This window comes from Diabrotica undecimpunctata, chromosome 4, assembly GCF_040954645.1.
Source record: "Diabrotica undecimpunctata isolate CICGRU chromosome 4, icDiaUnde3, whole genome shotgun sequence".
Classification (NCBI taxonomy): domain Eukaryota; kingdom Metazoa; phylum Arthropoda; class Insecta; order Coleoptera; family Chrysomelidae; genus Diabrotica; species Diabrotica undecimpunctata.
Window position 1 is genome coordinate 115897569 of NC_092806.1, and position 16891 is coordinate 115914459.

The 16891-nt window shown below is 33.3% G+C and overlaps 1 long non-coding RNA gene and 1 other non-coding gene across 2 annotated transcripts in view; one reads left to right on the forward strand and one right to left on the reverse strand.

The window, feature by feature from the left end:
• Positions 1-14217, forward strand: part of LOC140439883 (uncharacterized) — a 35747-nt gene extending 21530 nt beyond the window's left edge. The window contains exons 2-3 of the long non-coding RNA XR_011950743.1: positions 6998-7069; positions 14087-14217. This is a non-coding gene — a long non-coding RNA (uncharacterized lncRNA). The remainder of the gene's footprint in view (positions 1-6997; positions 7070-14086) is intronic.
• LOC140440419 (U6 spliceosomal RNA) lies at positions 9435-9542 on the reverse strand. Its single transcript, XR_011950834.1, has one exon. It is a non-coding gene; the product is annotated as a U6 spliceosomal RNA (small nuclear RNA).
• Positions 14218-16891: the final 2674 nt, after the last annotated feature.

Sequence of the window (16891 nt, forward strand, 5' to 3'; positions counted from 1 at the left end):
AATTTAAATATTCTAAACGGCAGATCCTAAATGGCGAACAAAATTTATTAAAATTTGGAACAATTAGACTAAAGTGTACTATCTTAAAATACTAGATCGAAAATGGGCAAATAAAATCGTTTCAGTTGTAATAATAATATATGTATTAAAAAATGTTAAATTTTTTAATAAGTGTAATAATTTTCTTTGTCGGCTTTACAATTGCAATAATCATTAAATATAATTTATGAACATCAAGTTTATTTATATAAAACATTATAAATATTACAAGAGTCTTCATCTCCGTAGCAATCTGTGCCTCCCACAAACATCCTTTTCTGAATCATCATAAATGTCCCAAGGAGTCGGAGGTGGAATTAAGAAAGCTCTTCTTGTTCAAAATAATCTATCTTATATGAAAGCTTGTCAGCTTTCTACAGAATATTTATTTGTTTTGGCATAGCACAATCACAATACACAACAATAATTAGTTTTTAAAGCTATTAATCTAAATTTAATATGTATTTATAAATACAATTTATTAATATATATTATATTATAATCAAATTGTCTAAGAAATCAAAACATAAACAAAATTCTTACTCTAAAAAAGTGGCAACACTTTATACACTTTTGCCACACGCTGAACTGTCAATAAAATTTGAAGTATTCCCGCCCGTATTAGTTGCGTACAATTGTCTAATCTATTTAATTAAAATTATTATTTTGTGGAATATTAGACTTACAAAGTTATTTCAAAAAATTTATATTATTAATAATAACAAATGTTTTTGGTTATTTATTCAATATAATTCTAAAATTTTCAATATAATGATGATTACATTTTTCTGATTATTACACCATGTTGACGCCTATGAAAGATCTAGCAGTTCCGTATGGGTTTCGTATTATTAGCTGTGTTAGGAAAATATGAACTCTAAGGTTGACGTTCTGGAAATTTTAAGTATAAGTGACGTCACTAAATAAATTGTGACGTGCAAGCATTTTTATATGAAAAATGCTATATATATATATATATATATATATATATATATATATATATATATATATATATATATATATATATATATATATAATAAATTGTATTTATAAATATATATTAAATTTAGACTAATAGCTTTAAAAACTAATTATTGTTGTATTGTGTAATATATGTGTATTGTGATTGTGCTATGCCAAAACAACTAAATAGTCTGTAGAAAGCTGATAAGCTTTCATATAAGATAGATTATTTTGAACAAGAAATATGTATATACAGTGCTAGTCAAAAGTCCGTTCCCCCTTCCTCGTATCTTTTGAACAGTTATTTTCATAATAGTGAAATTTGGAGGAAGCTAATAAACTGACGTAGGCTTCTCAACTATTCATAACAGGTGACGTAATAGTGACAGATGACGTTACAGCGCCACTGTGACAGATAATTTTAAAGGGACCTTATGGCAAATGATACCTCGTTTGAAAGGTATTGAAAATACCTATTCAGTTATAATAATTTTGTTTAAGTTTAAGCTCATTTTGATGAATAAATTAAATACTAAAATTGTAGCTTCTCATTTAATTAATAAATATTTAACAACCAGTTCTTATATAAAGTGTTCAAAATGTGCTCCATCGACATCTACTGACAGTAATGCATCCTATTTCCAAACTCTTGACGTAATCATTCAAATGTGTCTGGGGAAATGGTCCTACATTCTTTAACAATTCGTTGTTTCAAAATATCAATATTTTCGGGTGCTGTAGCGTAAACTTTAGATTTCAAGTATACCCACAGAAAAAAATCTAATGGTGTGAGGTCCGTTGACCGAACTGGCCATTCTATCGTACCTCGTAGTCCAATCCATCTACTACGATATTCCTCATCTAGGTAACGTCTTACTGCACCATAATGGTGTGCGAGATCACCATCTTGTTGAAACGTTATTTTCAAGTTGCCGAATTCATCTGGATTATCCTCCAGAATTTTAAGTATTAACGGTTCAATTCCATTTTGTAACACCTCCAGATATACTTCACCGGCTAAGTCAGTATTAAGAAAAACAGGCCCAACTATGCGGTTTCCCCAAATACCTGCTGAAACATTTATTTTTTTGGAAATTGAGTATTTGTTTCACGAAAGACGTGAGGATTTGTGTCACTCCAATACCTCACATTGTGTGTGTTAACATTTCCATTGAGAGAAAAAGTACTTGTCACAAATTGTTTTTATGTAATCGGGCTGTTGGTTAATTTTATTGGACTTATTTTCCCAAAATTCTAGTCTTCGGTCGAGGTTATCATCTGAAAGTTGGTGCACAATTTTTAATTTGTATGGATGAAATTTGTTTTCAGCCAACACTCGGTGTACTGTCTTTTGACTGGTTCCATATATAGATGCAACTTGGGCTGTAGAAGAAGTAAGGTTCACTACCATTTCTGAAATTATGTTAATTTTTTGTCATCACTAATTGTTGGTCGACCAGATCCTTTGACATCTTGAACACTACCTGTTTGTTTCAACTTCCGAAGAAGCTTCCTCAAATATGCTTTCGATGTAGGTCGATCGGGGTACCTCTCATTAAAAAGAAGTTCCGCTTCATGAAAATTATTTTCAAATTCACCAATTATTAACACAGCTGCTACTTTGTTGGCTACAGTACGTACCATTCTGCCTTTGTAAAAATTTAAACGTCTCGTTAAACAATAACTAAACTAAATATTAACTAAGAACAACTAAATAAAAACAACTTGACTAAACTCGAATTGATTAAACTAAGCAAAAACATAAAATAAATATTAAGCTATAAACGCGTTTGCAAACTAAAAACAACTAGAAAATTGACAAACGTCAACTTTTTTGACAAATATCCAAAGCGAACGTTACAATTTTTATTAATTAAATGCCAAACTAGAATTTTAGTATTTATTTAATTTATTCGTCAAAATCATCTTAAATCCAAACAAAATTAGTATGATTGAATAGGTATATTAAAATAATTGTAGTTTCGCACTTAATTAATAAATATTCTGACGTTCGCCTCTGGTTAATTATCAAAAAAGTTGACGTTGACGTAAAACAATTAGAGAATTGAAAAACGTCAAGTTTTTGACACGTAACCAGAGGCGGAGGTTTTAATATTTATTAATTTAATGCGAAACTACAATTTTAGTATTTATTTAATTTATTCATCAAAATGAGCTTAAATTCAAATAAAATTAGTATCGTTGAATAGGTATTTTTAATACCTTTTAAATGAGGTATCACTTGCCATAAGGTCCTATTTAAAATTATCTTCACAGTGGCGCTGTAACGTCATCTGTCACAGTGGCGCTGTAACGTCATCTGTCACTATTGCGTTACTTGTTAAGACTAGTTAAGGAGCCTACGTCTGTTTATTACTTCCCTCCAAATTTCTTTATTATAAGTATAAGCGTTTAAAAGGTACGTGGTTTTGCTTTAAATATTCTATAAAAAAGAAAAATTTATAAGAACATTGCATAAAAATGCATTAAGAATCATTTGTTATATATGTTATACATTTATTATAATATTTATTGCAATGATATATATATATATATATATATATATATATATATATATATATATATAAATTAATAATGTTTCCGTTCGCTTTCTTCATGTTCACTCCTTTACTATGTTAAAAGTATAAACAAAATCATTTCCGAAATCATTTCTACAAGTCGAACGATTACATTATATTCATACTGTAAAATTTAAAATTCAAAATTTAATTATTATACTAGTGCGGGTTTCCAAGTTATTTTAAAATTCAAATTTCGAGTTCACAATTGCCTGTGTTCTTAACTAGACCTCCAATATATATCATAAAGGTGACTACCTGGCATCTCGCAATAGTTCGGGTTTCAGGAAAGTGTTGTTGGCGATCAATAACAATGATTTTGGTTTTGTAGTAGTTAACCCTGAGTTAACTTAACACTTTCTATCTCGTTAATTTTTTTAATAAGTTAGTATTTTAGATTTCTCACCGCCTACATTTACTCTCCCTTCCCCCATCCAAAACACTGCGCATTATGAACTCGGTATAGATGTTAAATAATAAGGGAGATAAAAAGCATTCTTGGCATACTCCCTTCTCTAAAATGCATTCATCAGATAGGCATCATCTGTCCATTCGAATATATCCAGGCTATCTTGATACAGTTTGCTAATAAGGAGAGTCAAGTATTTAGGTACATCCATTGTCGTCAGTATGTTTCATAGTTTGTCCTATCTAACATTATCAAAGGCCTTTGTATGCCTCTGCCTGCTTTGCCGCTTTGCAATTAGCCTGCTCAGGTACTATTTGCCAACTTGTGAAGTTTTTAGATGATGTTTCAGGATGTAGATGATCATCCCTGAATGGCGTGTAATACTAGAGCTAGTAGTCTATAATTCTTACAATTATTTGTTACCTTTCTTATGTAGAGGTATGATTATGGTCTTTTTTTAATCCTTAGGCCAGACGCCTGTATGCCAGATTTCATTACACAATCGATGTAATATTCTAACTCCACATAATGGAAGATGTTTCAATACATCAGCGGTAATGAAATCATAGCCTGCTGCTTTATTTAACTTAAGTCTTTTTAAAGAATGTTCAACCCCGGAAAAAATTATGTCAGGTTCAGATTTAAATACTCTGTTGTCGGTATCTGCGAGAGGAGTGTGATATGTCTCTGTTGAAGAAGAGCGAAGTGGGAACAGCTATAACCTTGTTAACATCCGTCTGTAGATTTCCTTTATCATTTTTGATAGACCAAGATTTTTGCTTGAATTTACATAGGAGTAGTCTGACTTTATCGAAGATTTCTTTGGTGTTATTTTTCTCTATGTCCTTGTTCTTATCTCGTCTACAAGCAGCCTGAACAGCTCTAGATAACTATCAATACTGGGATTACCTAAGTGGGTTCTCAATTCCAGCAATTTTGAATTTTCTGCATTCTTCAACGATGTCAAAGTATCTGCAGACATCTACACTTTTTTTGGTCCGGTTGAATCGGCATTAGACTGTGACTCTCAGTCATTTAAGATCTGTATCAAGGTATTTGTAAAATATAGCTACATCTTTTCGAAATCATGAGTGTTCATAGTTGGTAAAATATTTTACAATATTTCATTACATTGGCTTTTAAATTGTTGTGTATCTTTTATTTGTTATAGCCTCTTGTTTCGGATCCTAGCACAAAGCCTGAATTTTTGCTTTAGTGTTGCAAAAATGAGTTGGTGATCAGAGCCGCAGTCAGCACCATGTCTTGTTGTATATTGGCTAATAGATGTTTTCCAACGATGTTTAATCATTATGTAATCGATTTGATTTCGGTGTCGTCCATTAGGTGAAATGCAAGTGTACAACCTTCTGGGATGGTGCTTATACATATCTAAGATATATACATATGTTCTAAGATGGAGATCATTATTGCGAAATAATTGTCAACGCAGAACTGGATAAGACGATCTCCCCTTGGATTACGTTCACCTATTCCATATCTGCCCACGACATGGTTTATATATTTGTAAATCATAGTAATACCGATTTTTGATTTTAAATTGCCCGTAATAATAGCGATTTCTTTATTTTGGAAACATGATTCCAGTTCGTCGAATAGAGATTCAGTTGTATCATCATCAATAGTTGAGGTAGGTGCATATATGCAACCAAATGAATAATAGAGGGGGAATAATAATCCATTTTTTAGTCTTAAGGAAATGATACGATAACTGATAGCTCAATAGATATAAGAAGAAAGAGATTTTGAAACTCAAAACCCAACACCATTAATACTTTTTGTTATTCTTCCGGAGAAACACATATAATGTCCTAAATTAGATGGGTAGTGCCCCTCGTTACGGAAGGAAATATTGGTTCGGTCCAGTTCCTTATGCAGAATAGTTTTTTTGCCTGATTGTAAAAGACAACAGACATTCCATGTAGTTGTGTGGTTTGTGGTTATTAAGCTTCTGTTTTTCACCAGTAGCACATTTCGCGCGTAAAGCCTGATGAGTCATGTGTACGTGCCCCATAACTAATTTCCCACACTCCTCCCCGGACGAAAAGATGCACCAAGTGCCATCCGGATCACGAAGCTCATCATTCGAGGCCTAGCAGCTATTGTAGCAAGTGTAGTATTATTTCCTTTAAAAAGATTCTAACCCTTTTTATATTTTTTATAAAAGAAGAGCCTTTCTTTTATCCAGCAGGAAGATTTTTGTAAACGGCGTCCAAATTTAAATAGTTGAGGAACCTTCTTGTATTGTGTTGTCCAGGAAATCCATGTAAGTACTTTTTTGTAGTTTTTGTATTTTCTTCCGTTGTAGTTACCCCTTTCCAGTCCCTGTTTTATTCACTTACGACGCAGCTCTCCAAACAAACCAAGAACAGCCGTTTGCTTGCTTACCCTATCTCCAGTCCAGTAATTTCTGTCCCCAGTTTTCAACCCCCTATAAATGGTACCCAAGGTGGTAGGCAAATATAATCGCTACAATACATATAAAAAAATTAATGACATTAACACCACCACAGAGATGTCGCAACGATTAAAAAAAAATCGGATATAACGCGAGTTCAAATATTCATATCTCGTCAAATTTGCCAAGTTCTTATACTTTTTTTGGACTTTTGCTCTATTACAAAGTGACTTGCATAAAAGACGAAAAGAGAAGCTCAACCATCCATATATCTGAGTCCATCTAGTGACCTTAATAGAAAAATAATTCATAGAAAGACTTATTAAATTTGATTTATTGATTTTGATTTTCTATTAAATATACTTGCTTTTATCTGATTTATTTTGACTGTGCCCCTATCATACTAGATAAAATGTTCTGCCTACCAACCATCGATATACGAAAGAAGGTATTTTTTATATCATATTTGCAAATTCTCTCTAATAAAGGCAAGGACCCGAAATGTGTGTAAGACGATGACAAATTAAACGAGATATACAAATTATCTTCGTATAATCTTTGTCAATACTATTTTAAATCTGTTTTTTTTAGAAGACTGCTGCCAAACGTCTTGCAAATGCGACTCAGGTTGTAAGTGCGGCAAGGAATGCCCTTGTGAACAAGGTAAGATATTTATGAGATGGTAAGTAAAATTTGCTTTCTTATCAACAGTTTTAAAAGTTTTTAGTAATGTCACGATGTAGGGTTAATAATATAAGTAAGCAGTTTAATAATCGTGGTGTAATATCTAAGGAGAGACGTGGAGGTGATACAACAGGTGATATATTCCTTGAAACAAAAAAAAAACGTCATAGCATTCATAAACCGCCTAAAATACGGCGAAGGGCCTGCGTAGCGCAAGCGGTAGGATGCTTGCCTCGCACGCCGGTGGTCCGAATCCTACCGCCGGCAAGAACAACTAGACATTTTTAAAAATGTCTATAGGCTTCAGGTCGACTCAGCCTGAATAAAATGAGTACCTTGGGTAAAACCAGGGGTAATAATAGGCGGTTGAAGCGTAGCACTGGCCATGTTACCTTTCTTGTATACCGTAGGCCCTAGATATAGCAGACTACCCTGCTATACTCCCAAAGCCGCGAAGCGGTATAAAACGGGAGACTATTATTATATAAATACGGCGAAACACATTATTGCATCTACAGAACCTGGCTCAAAATTTAAGGAACCATATTTTAGACATATCTTTAAACGGTTTTATAGTCTGAGATTAGGCAGTCCTCTTCGTGTTATAATTTATTTGTTATTAACAATTTCCGACCCACTTACAAAAAAATACATTGTAACTAAAAAAAAATATATAAAGTCGAATAAAAAGGTTTGGTGCGGTAGCACCTAAAATCGCAACTGAATCGAACCGTTGCGTTTACCGCCATCTCAAAATTTAAAGGTCTCCACTATTTCTTTGCCATTTTCAACTTTTCGACAAAAATGGTAAGAACTGTAAGAAAATTGCATTTGCCAACATCTTTTTTGCAAATTTTTCGTGCGGTCGAAATTTTCCGAGTTAAGAGGAAAAATAGTGGAAGAGGGGAAACATAATTCTTGAATTATCTCGTTTATTATCAACTTTACGACATGAATGTACCTACAAAAAAATTAAGAGAATTATATTTTATATAAAATTTTGAACTTTCATTTTTTTAATAAAATCCATATTTTAAGTCGTAGGTTCAGTACTGTATGGCTTGCAGCTGATGATGTCAGGGTCTAGGGTATGTTAATCGCTTGTGTCTCGTTAAACTTATCTAGGACCTTAACTGTTGATGGAATCACAAAAAAATCAAATAAATCAACATTGTATGCAATATAATTCTCTCCATGTTTGTTTAGGTACATCCATGTCGTAAAGTTAATAATAAAAGAGATAATTCAATAATTATGCTTGTAAAAAAGAAATTAGGAAATCGCATTTGTAACAATTTTAGTATGTACCATATTTATCGAAAAGTTAAACGGGGCGGATATATTAAGCAAAAACGGTTCTCCTTTAAATTCAAGATTTTGACTAACGCAAAGGTTGGATTCAGTCGCGATTTTAAATTTACGCTAGTATTGCCTCCCCCCTAAAAATTTGAATAATAAAATTTACGGTAGCTCGTCATTTTTTGTCTAATCCGACTGGACTAACTTTTTTGTTTGGTTGTTCATTCTCACCAAGTAACCTCACCAGTTCAATTGTTTTTTTTTTCGATTAATTTTAAGATAGATTCTACTTTAAGGACTTCTCTAACTTAATGAACTTCTTAATCGGTCTATTCTTGTCAGACTTCAAACTCACTTTACACTTCATTTTTATGGCTTGAATCTTGTTTTTCTGTTGCTTTTAGGGAAGGGTTTTTTCTCTGGAAGTCGTCTGTCCTTCACTGGTCGCACTGCAGACAATTGAAATATTAGACATCTTCCATTAAACTACTATTTTACTGTATCAAAGGTTCGTCTGTAAAACCCAGATTAGGACTATCAAACTTATTTAAGTCAGAAACAAAGTCCCAGTTATTGGGACGAAATGCTATCAAATACTGCAGTGCGTGCTTACCCTACTAAGAATCTAATCGCTCAGAGTTCGCCACGTTTCTTGGGCATCACTTATGTAACCCTTTATCTCCTTTACCATATATTTCATGGACACGATGACGTCACACTTAGTGATTTGGAAACGGAGTAGTCGCAGAACAAATGTCATCGTATGATAAGCTACTTGTGGTCCGGTTGTCTTGTGATTCATTGATTGATTAATTGATTGCCAATTAAGCGTGGTGTAGTTCTGGATGTGTATTTCGTGTTTGTGTGAAGGCATGTCATGATTATTCAACAAATTACAATTAATGACTGCCTGATGCCAATAAGGCGTGTGTTCACAATTGATCGCGGATGTTTATTTGGTTATACCCATTTTAATATCTATATATTCACATCAGTCCTATATATCCATAGGACGTACACCCTATTAGCTATTGGGGCGTGTCGTGTCAGAGTGAGAACTTCCCCAATTTTACGTGTCATCCTTGTACAGAGCCCATGCTAATCCCCCCTGCATATGTAGTTCCAATTTTAGTACGTATCTTGTAACAAAAATTGTATATGTGGGTTTCTGTGGTGAGCACAAATTTAACAAGAAAGGGAGTTGGCCGATCTAGTGGCCAATCTAACAAAAATCGAAGAGATGTGCTCACAACACAATACTGTGAGACGTATTGTCGCTTGGCTAGCAGGCTATGCTGTAGGATGACCAATTAAACTCAGGAAGGATTCGGCCAATTTTATAATTCTAAAAGATTAATTAATTTTTTTTCTTTTTTTGATCACATATCCTTAATTCTTTATAAAAGAATTAAGGATATGAGATCAAAAAAAGAGTACTGAAATAACAAACAATCTAAAAAGAAAATTGTGGGCACCAGGAAAGTATCAAGGTTACTTCCCAAAGTATATTATATTGCTGTAAAGGTTGCTTTAATTAAATTATGAGAATAAGAGGAAAAAATGATACTAATAAAACAGCAATTTAATCCCTACTTTGTTATGGAAAATATACAATTAACAATAAATCTAACCTATATTACCCTTCACCTATTATGTATAGTTTGTTGATTACCTGCCTAAAAAAAAAATAACTCTGTCAACTAATTTGTACACCCTAATACTAAATTGAATAATAAGACAAGTACAAACTATTTATTTAAAAAAAGGTAATTTACTCGCCTACTTCTTCTTCTTTGGGTGCCGTGTTGCCCATTCAGACGTTGGCCGTCATCATGTTTACAATTTCCTGAAACCTTTCTCTGTCGGCTGCTGCGCGAAATAATTCTTCTACTGTGGAACCACACCATTGTCTAATATTACGCAGCCATGAAAGTTTCTTTCGACCAATCCATCTATTTCCTTTCACTTTCCCTTGTATTATAAGCCGAAGTAGATGGTAATTAGGTCCTCTAATTATATGGCCGAAGTATTCTGTTTTTCTTCTCTTTATGGTGTTTATGAGCAGACGTTCTGAATTGATCATTTGAAGAACATCTTCATTGGAAGTGTGCGAAACCCACGATATCTTTAGGATTCGTCTATAGCACCACAATTTGAATGCTTTTAACTTGTTTAGCATTGTGGTTTTTAACGTCCATGTCTCACAACCATACAATAGGATAGACCACACATAACATTTCAGGACCTTCTTACGAATATTCATCGACAGGTTTCTGTTGCATAAAACTGGTTTCCAGGTCATAAAAGCCTTACGTGATATTTCGATCCTGGTTATTATCTCTTCATCAGAGTCACAATTTACATTTAACCAGCTGCCAAGATATTTGAAATGATTAACCCTTTCGATCTCCTCTCCACTAAGAGAAATCAGACCTTGATATATATTGATCTTTCCAACTGCCATCCACTTTGTCTTTGAAATGTTGATTTTTAGGCCTCTCCGATAACTTGCTTCACTGACTAGATTTAGTAATGTTTGAAGATCTTGTAAATTTTCTGCAAGAATGGCTGTATCGTCAGCGTATCTAATATTGTTGATTACTTCTCCACCTTGTCTTACTCTCTCTTGTCTGTCATCCAAAGCCTCCCTAAAGATTTCTTCAGAGTACAGATTAAAAAGAGTGGGTGACAAAACACAACCCTGCCGTACTTCAGGTTTGATGGATATTTTTTCAGTCGGACTGTCTTCAATTTGGATAGAGGCTACTTGATTGTAATATAAGTATTTCAGCAGTCTTATATCATAGTGGTCAAGTCCTGCTGCGCGTAGGCAACCGAAAAGTGTATCGTGTTGTACTCTGTCGAACGCCTTCTCGAAGTCGATGAAACAAACATAAACATTCTTTCGGAATTCACAACTTTTTTGTAATAGAACGCGCATACAGAATAGTGCCTCTCTAGTTCCTAGACCGTTTCTAAATCCAAATTGCTTATTACCCATCCTACTTTCGCAGATTAGTCTAAAATCGCTGCATTTTGCTTTTCTGCTTGCTTTTCTTCGGTAATGTTTACTCGCCTACTAGAAAGAGTATTTCTGCACTTCGGCTTTCGATTTAAATATATAAGCAAATTAAGTTGAGATTATCCTGATTATGATCAAAAAAGAAAAAAATATATTATTACTCTCCGGTTATATGAGTGCACAAATACCTGACAATTAGAGAGATAATGGGGGTGTTATAGCATCACCTTATAAATATTTAAATGTATAAATAAATGATTATTGGATGAACTTAATTATTATTAAAAAAAATATTAATGCCTTGAAGAAGAAGTTATTTAGTAAAATTTAAAATATAAAAATTGTCAAAAATCAAAAGTAATATTTAACAACAAATAATATAGTTAAGAATCAACGACTGGTTCCAAGAGCCTCTAGTAGGTACGACATTGGAATAATTTTCCAACTATTCCAGTCCCAAATGAACGGAATTCCAAAATGCTGGTGAATGAAATCCAACAAATCAATATTAACCCATAAACTCAATAAAGCTTCTAGCCCCTTTGACTTGTAATGTTCCAGTATGTAGAAATTATTTATATTGTAGGATGACTAAAAAAATATAGACCCTATTATTTTCTGTTTTCGTTAGGAAGAAAGAAGAGAGTGAGAAAAATAAAAAGCCCAAGGTTTTTAATCTTGTGTAAAGGCCCGTTTTCACACTACGTCTTATTGTACGTTTTGTGGGTCATATAAAACGTACGACAAAATGTACGTTTTGTCCAGTGTATACACACTACGTTTTTTCCTTCCGTTTTCTACCTCATTTCTAATTCAGAGTCTTGAGTTGTGTGAAGTTTGTTTAGTGTTTTTTTTATAATGGAGGAAACACGGCTGCTTTCTTTTATTTTTTCAACTATAAAGATAATACGACTGAGGAAAAAGGGGATGAAGAGGGAAAAGACAAGATGGTCAAGAGAGTGGGCTTTTAAAAAGAAGCCAGTATTCCCACGTCTCGTTACTAAAAGAGGCGAACCAGATGACTGACGCAATTATTTGCGAATGGACACCTCAGCCTATTGTCAATTGCTAGAGTTGGTAACACCATACATATTGAAATAAGACACCTCATGAGAAAAGCCATTACACCCCATGAAAGACTCACAGCAACTCTCAGATATCTTACAACAAGCCGCTTGGAGTTCACAAGGACTTGGAGTTCACAATTATAATATCCAAACCAGCGTTAAGCCAAATAATTCCTGAGACCTGTAATTCAATCTACTTGGTTTTAAAACATAACTACTTAAAAACTTTTATACAATTCAATAAATTCCCCGAGAAAATCGTGGGTGCATTGCCGCAAATCTGACATTATTAGGCTTTTTTTGGGAAAAATGAAACGAACTGCAGTGGAACTAGTCGTCAAATAAGTCAAGATCGGACGACTTGTCTAAATATGTATTTTCATGTAACGTTTTATCCTATCAGTTCTCGCAAAACTATGCTTCTCCCATCATTTCTACGATCTGACCTTGGATTTCATTTCGATTCGACAAGACGTACGTTTTGCTGTTTACATGCCACGTTTTATTGTATAGGATTTGTCCTATCCAACAAAACGTACAATAAGACGTAGCGTGAAAACGGGCCTTTAGTAGTTATGAATCTTTGTTCTACGCGTTATTAGATTGAAATTTCTATGGTAATATGGTTTGTCTAACTATTAGCGCTTATAAGAGATTATTGATGTTTAAATTATACTTAGAAAGTGACGAACGTTACAATCTCACCGAAGCAATATCTAGGGTGGGGTGTTGCCTGTAATCATCTTTCGTAAATTTGTCGGTGTGTATTTCTCTTGCCAATCTAATTTTCTCAATTCTTTTTATATGCTCATATAAGACACAATTTCATTGTTGCCTTCAACCAATTATGCCGTTTAATTCATGACTATTTTCAATGTCCTCGTTTTATTATCAAGATTTCGTCTTAATCAATGCTTTTGTTTATGATGCACAGAATTTGATATCATAGCGAATAAACATTTTATGTCATGCGCATCCTATCCAACAAAACGTACAATAAGACGTAGCGTGAAAACGGGCCTTTAGTAGTTATGAATCTTTGTTCTACGCGTTATTAGATTGAAATTTCTATGGTAATATGGTTTGTCTAACTATTAGCGCTTATAAGAGATTATTGATGTTTAAATTATACTTAGAAAGTGACGAACGTTACAATCTCACCGAAGCAATATCTAGGGTGGGGTGTTGCCTGTAATCATCTTTCGTAAATTTGTCGGTGTGTATTTCTCTTGCCAATCTAATTTTCTCAATTCTTTTTATATGCTCATATAAGACACAATTTCATTGTTGCCTTCAACCAATTATGCCGTTTAATTCATGACTATTTTCAATGTCCTCGTTTTATTATCAAGATTTCGTCTTAATCAATGCTTTTGTTTATGATGCACAGAATTTGATATCATAGCGAATAAACATTTTATGTCATGCGCATTCTCATTTTAACTTCATTTGTGACCTATTCTTTTCTATAAATTGTCTATTTGTCACCCTAATCCTGTTAGTTGTTTATTTATCCGATGTTTTATTTCTCATAAAAAAACCGTACCTCATGAGTAAACTCTTTATTTTAGCTAATTATCTTGATTTAATATTATTTTTCTGTTACAGGCTCTGCTAAATCACCAGCCGACAGTAACAAAAAGTAGAAACAATTCCAGCGCTCCAAATACAAGTTAAATTACAGACCATATGTAAAGCTTTTTTCTTTGAATTATGCATTAAATTGTATTAAAAAAATATTGTTTTTTACTCTTTACCTGCTACTTAAAAAAACCTAATGAGCAAATAATCTGCACCTTGCAATAGTTATCAATAGTTGTTATTTTTAGTTATCAGGCGCCAACACAAACAAAAATCAAAGTCGAAGGACTTAAATACGGAATCCATAAAATACAGAAACATAATATCAGAGAAGACAGCTGAAAATGAAATATTAGAAAACGATAACATCGAGAAAACCTGGGAAAAGTTCAAAAATAACATCATTTCCACAGCGACAGAATCACTTGGGGAGAGGAAATTAACAAACAGTAATATACCAAAAAAGAAAACCCCATGGTTTAGAGAGGAAGTGAAGACAAAATGTGAAGAAAAGAAGAAAGCCTTTTTACAATACAGAACACAACAAATGCAATAGGCAACAGAAATGAAACGAATACTTTAGTTAGACAAATAAAAAGGGAATACTGGCAGAGCTTCTCAAAATAGATGGAACACGACTTCTATGGAACATAAAAAGAAATATGGAGAATGATCACAGGACAAAGAAGAAAGAAGAACTAACTAATGAAAACGAAACACCTTTAGAAGGAAACATGGATAGATCACTTTCGATCCCTATTTGCTAAAGGTGACGATAATGAAGAAGCCTTCGCAATGGTGATCGCCAAAGTCGGATAATTCTGATATGGCACGCGAAGAAGAAGACGATAATGAACCACCAACACCAGAGGTGACGACAAATGAAGAAATAAATAGAGGAGGAAGAGGTAAAAGAAGCATTAGGACAATTAAAAAAAATAGAAAATCACCAGAAAATAACAGAATATCAAACGAACTCCTAAAGTACGGAGGACCAGATCTGACCAAACGACTATTAAAACTAATCCAAAAAATAATAGAACAAAACGGAATTCCTCAAGAATGAAGATTACGCATCCTAAGAGACAAATCAAGCCCTAAAAATTACATAGGAATTATTCTATTAAACACAACACTAAAATTAACAACCAACGTCATAACAAATAAACTTAATGTAATTATAACACTAGCACAAGAACAATAAGTTTTAGGTCGGGAAGATCATGCACCGACGCTATATTTATCACACACGCACCGGCGTATCTGTGTTTCGTGGACCTTAAGAAAGCATTTGACTATGTCAAATTATGGGACGTTATCCAATTATTGTACGCAAGAGAGATATCTCTAGGAATAATCAAAAAGATCGAAAACAGAGCCGCAGATTGCCTAAATGAAACGTTATGGAGAAATAAAAAAATCGAGAAGGAAAAGAAAGGTAGAATTCACAAAACAGTCATCAGACCAATAATGACATACGCGCCAGAAACACGACCTGACACAGAGGACAGAATGGATGTTAGAAACAACAGAGATGAAAGAACTTAGAAAAATTGATGGTAAAACACTATGGGATAAAGCTAGGAGTACAGATATACGATGAAGATGCAAAGCGGAGAACATCAAGCACCGGAACGAGATATAAGCCGAATGCCAACAAATAGAGTAATAAAGACGACAAGGGACGGTTCCCCAATAGGAAGATGATCAGTAGGAAGACCACGAAGACAATGGAACGACAATTTATGGAGGGACATTGAAAACAGACAGAGCCTTGTCTACATAAAAAGAAGATGGCTTTAAGTAAACCACCATCGATTTATTTGCATTCGAAATGAATTAAGTTAAATTGAATATTTGATGAAAACGATTTAATTCTTGATAAAGAAAAAAATATGACATGATAAATTAAATATCAACATATAAATAGAAGATAGGAATAGACCTATATACAACGAAAAATGCTAACAAATCGAGCCAATATTCAGGCATTGTCTGGCATAAATCGTCGTTGTCTGTACACTCCATATAGACAAGGCGGAAAGCTCGGGTTCGTTCGGAAAAATATTCCCATGAGATTTTTTTGCATATTATTCACTTTCATGAGATACCCCATAATAAGGTTCAAGAGGTCGCCCAAGCGAAAGGTTTTTCAAATTTTTTTTATAACAAATTGGCAGTGAATTTTTTCGGCTCGGACAATTTGTTTTTGAATATTGTGGCCAATTCTGAACAAAATAGGTCTCTTATAATTTTTCTGTAAACTTAATCGTTTTCGAATTATAAACAATTTAAAACTAGTATTTACTTAATAAACTTAAACTTAGTATTTTACATTTTCATTTTTCTTATTAATGCTGTTAATCATAGCGTCAGTGTATGATTTTCCTGACCTAAAACCTTGTTTGTTCTTCTGCTAGTGTTATATTTTCATTCAGTTTATTTGTTATCTCTTTTTAGGTTAATTTTAGTATTGTGTTTAATAAATTAATTCTTCTGTAATTTTCCGGGTCCCGTTTGTTTTTCTTTTTGAAAAGAGGTATTAGGATACTTGGTCTCCATTCTTGTAGTATTCTGTTTTGTTCTCTTAACCTCTATATCGTTGCTACCAATAACCAGACAGGATCCACCATTCTCAAGGGCCGGGTTAGTTCTATTATTATTTTAATCTTATTAAATTTATAAATGCATCTAGTTGATTCATCGAAAGATTTATTTTGGCTCGCTGTCCGTTTTTTCTATTATTGTTGGTCAAAGTCTTGTATCGTAAAAGATCTCTTAAAAGAATATTTCTGATATTTTATAAGTTTTGTCTATTTTTTATTGTCTATT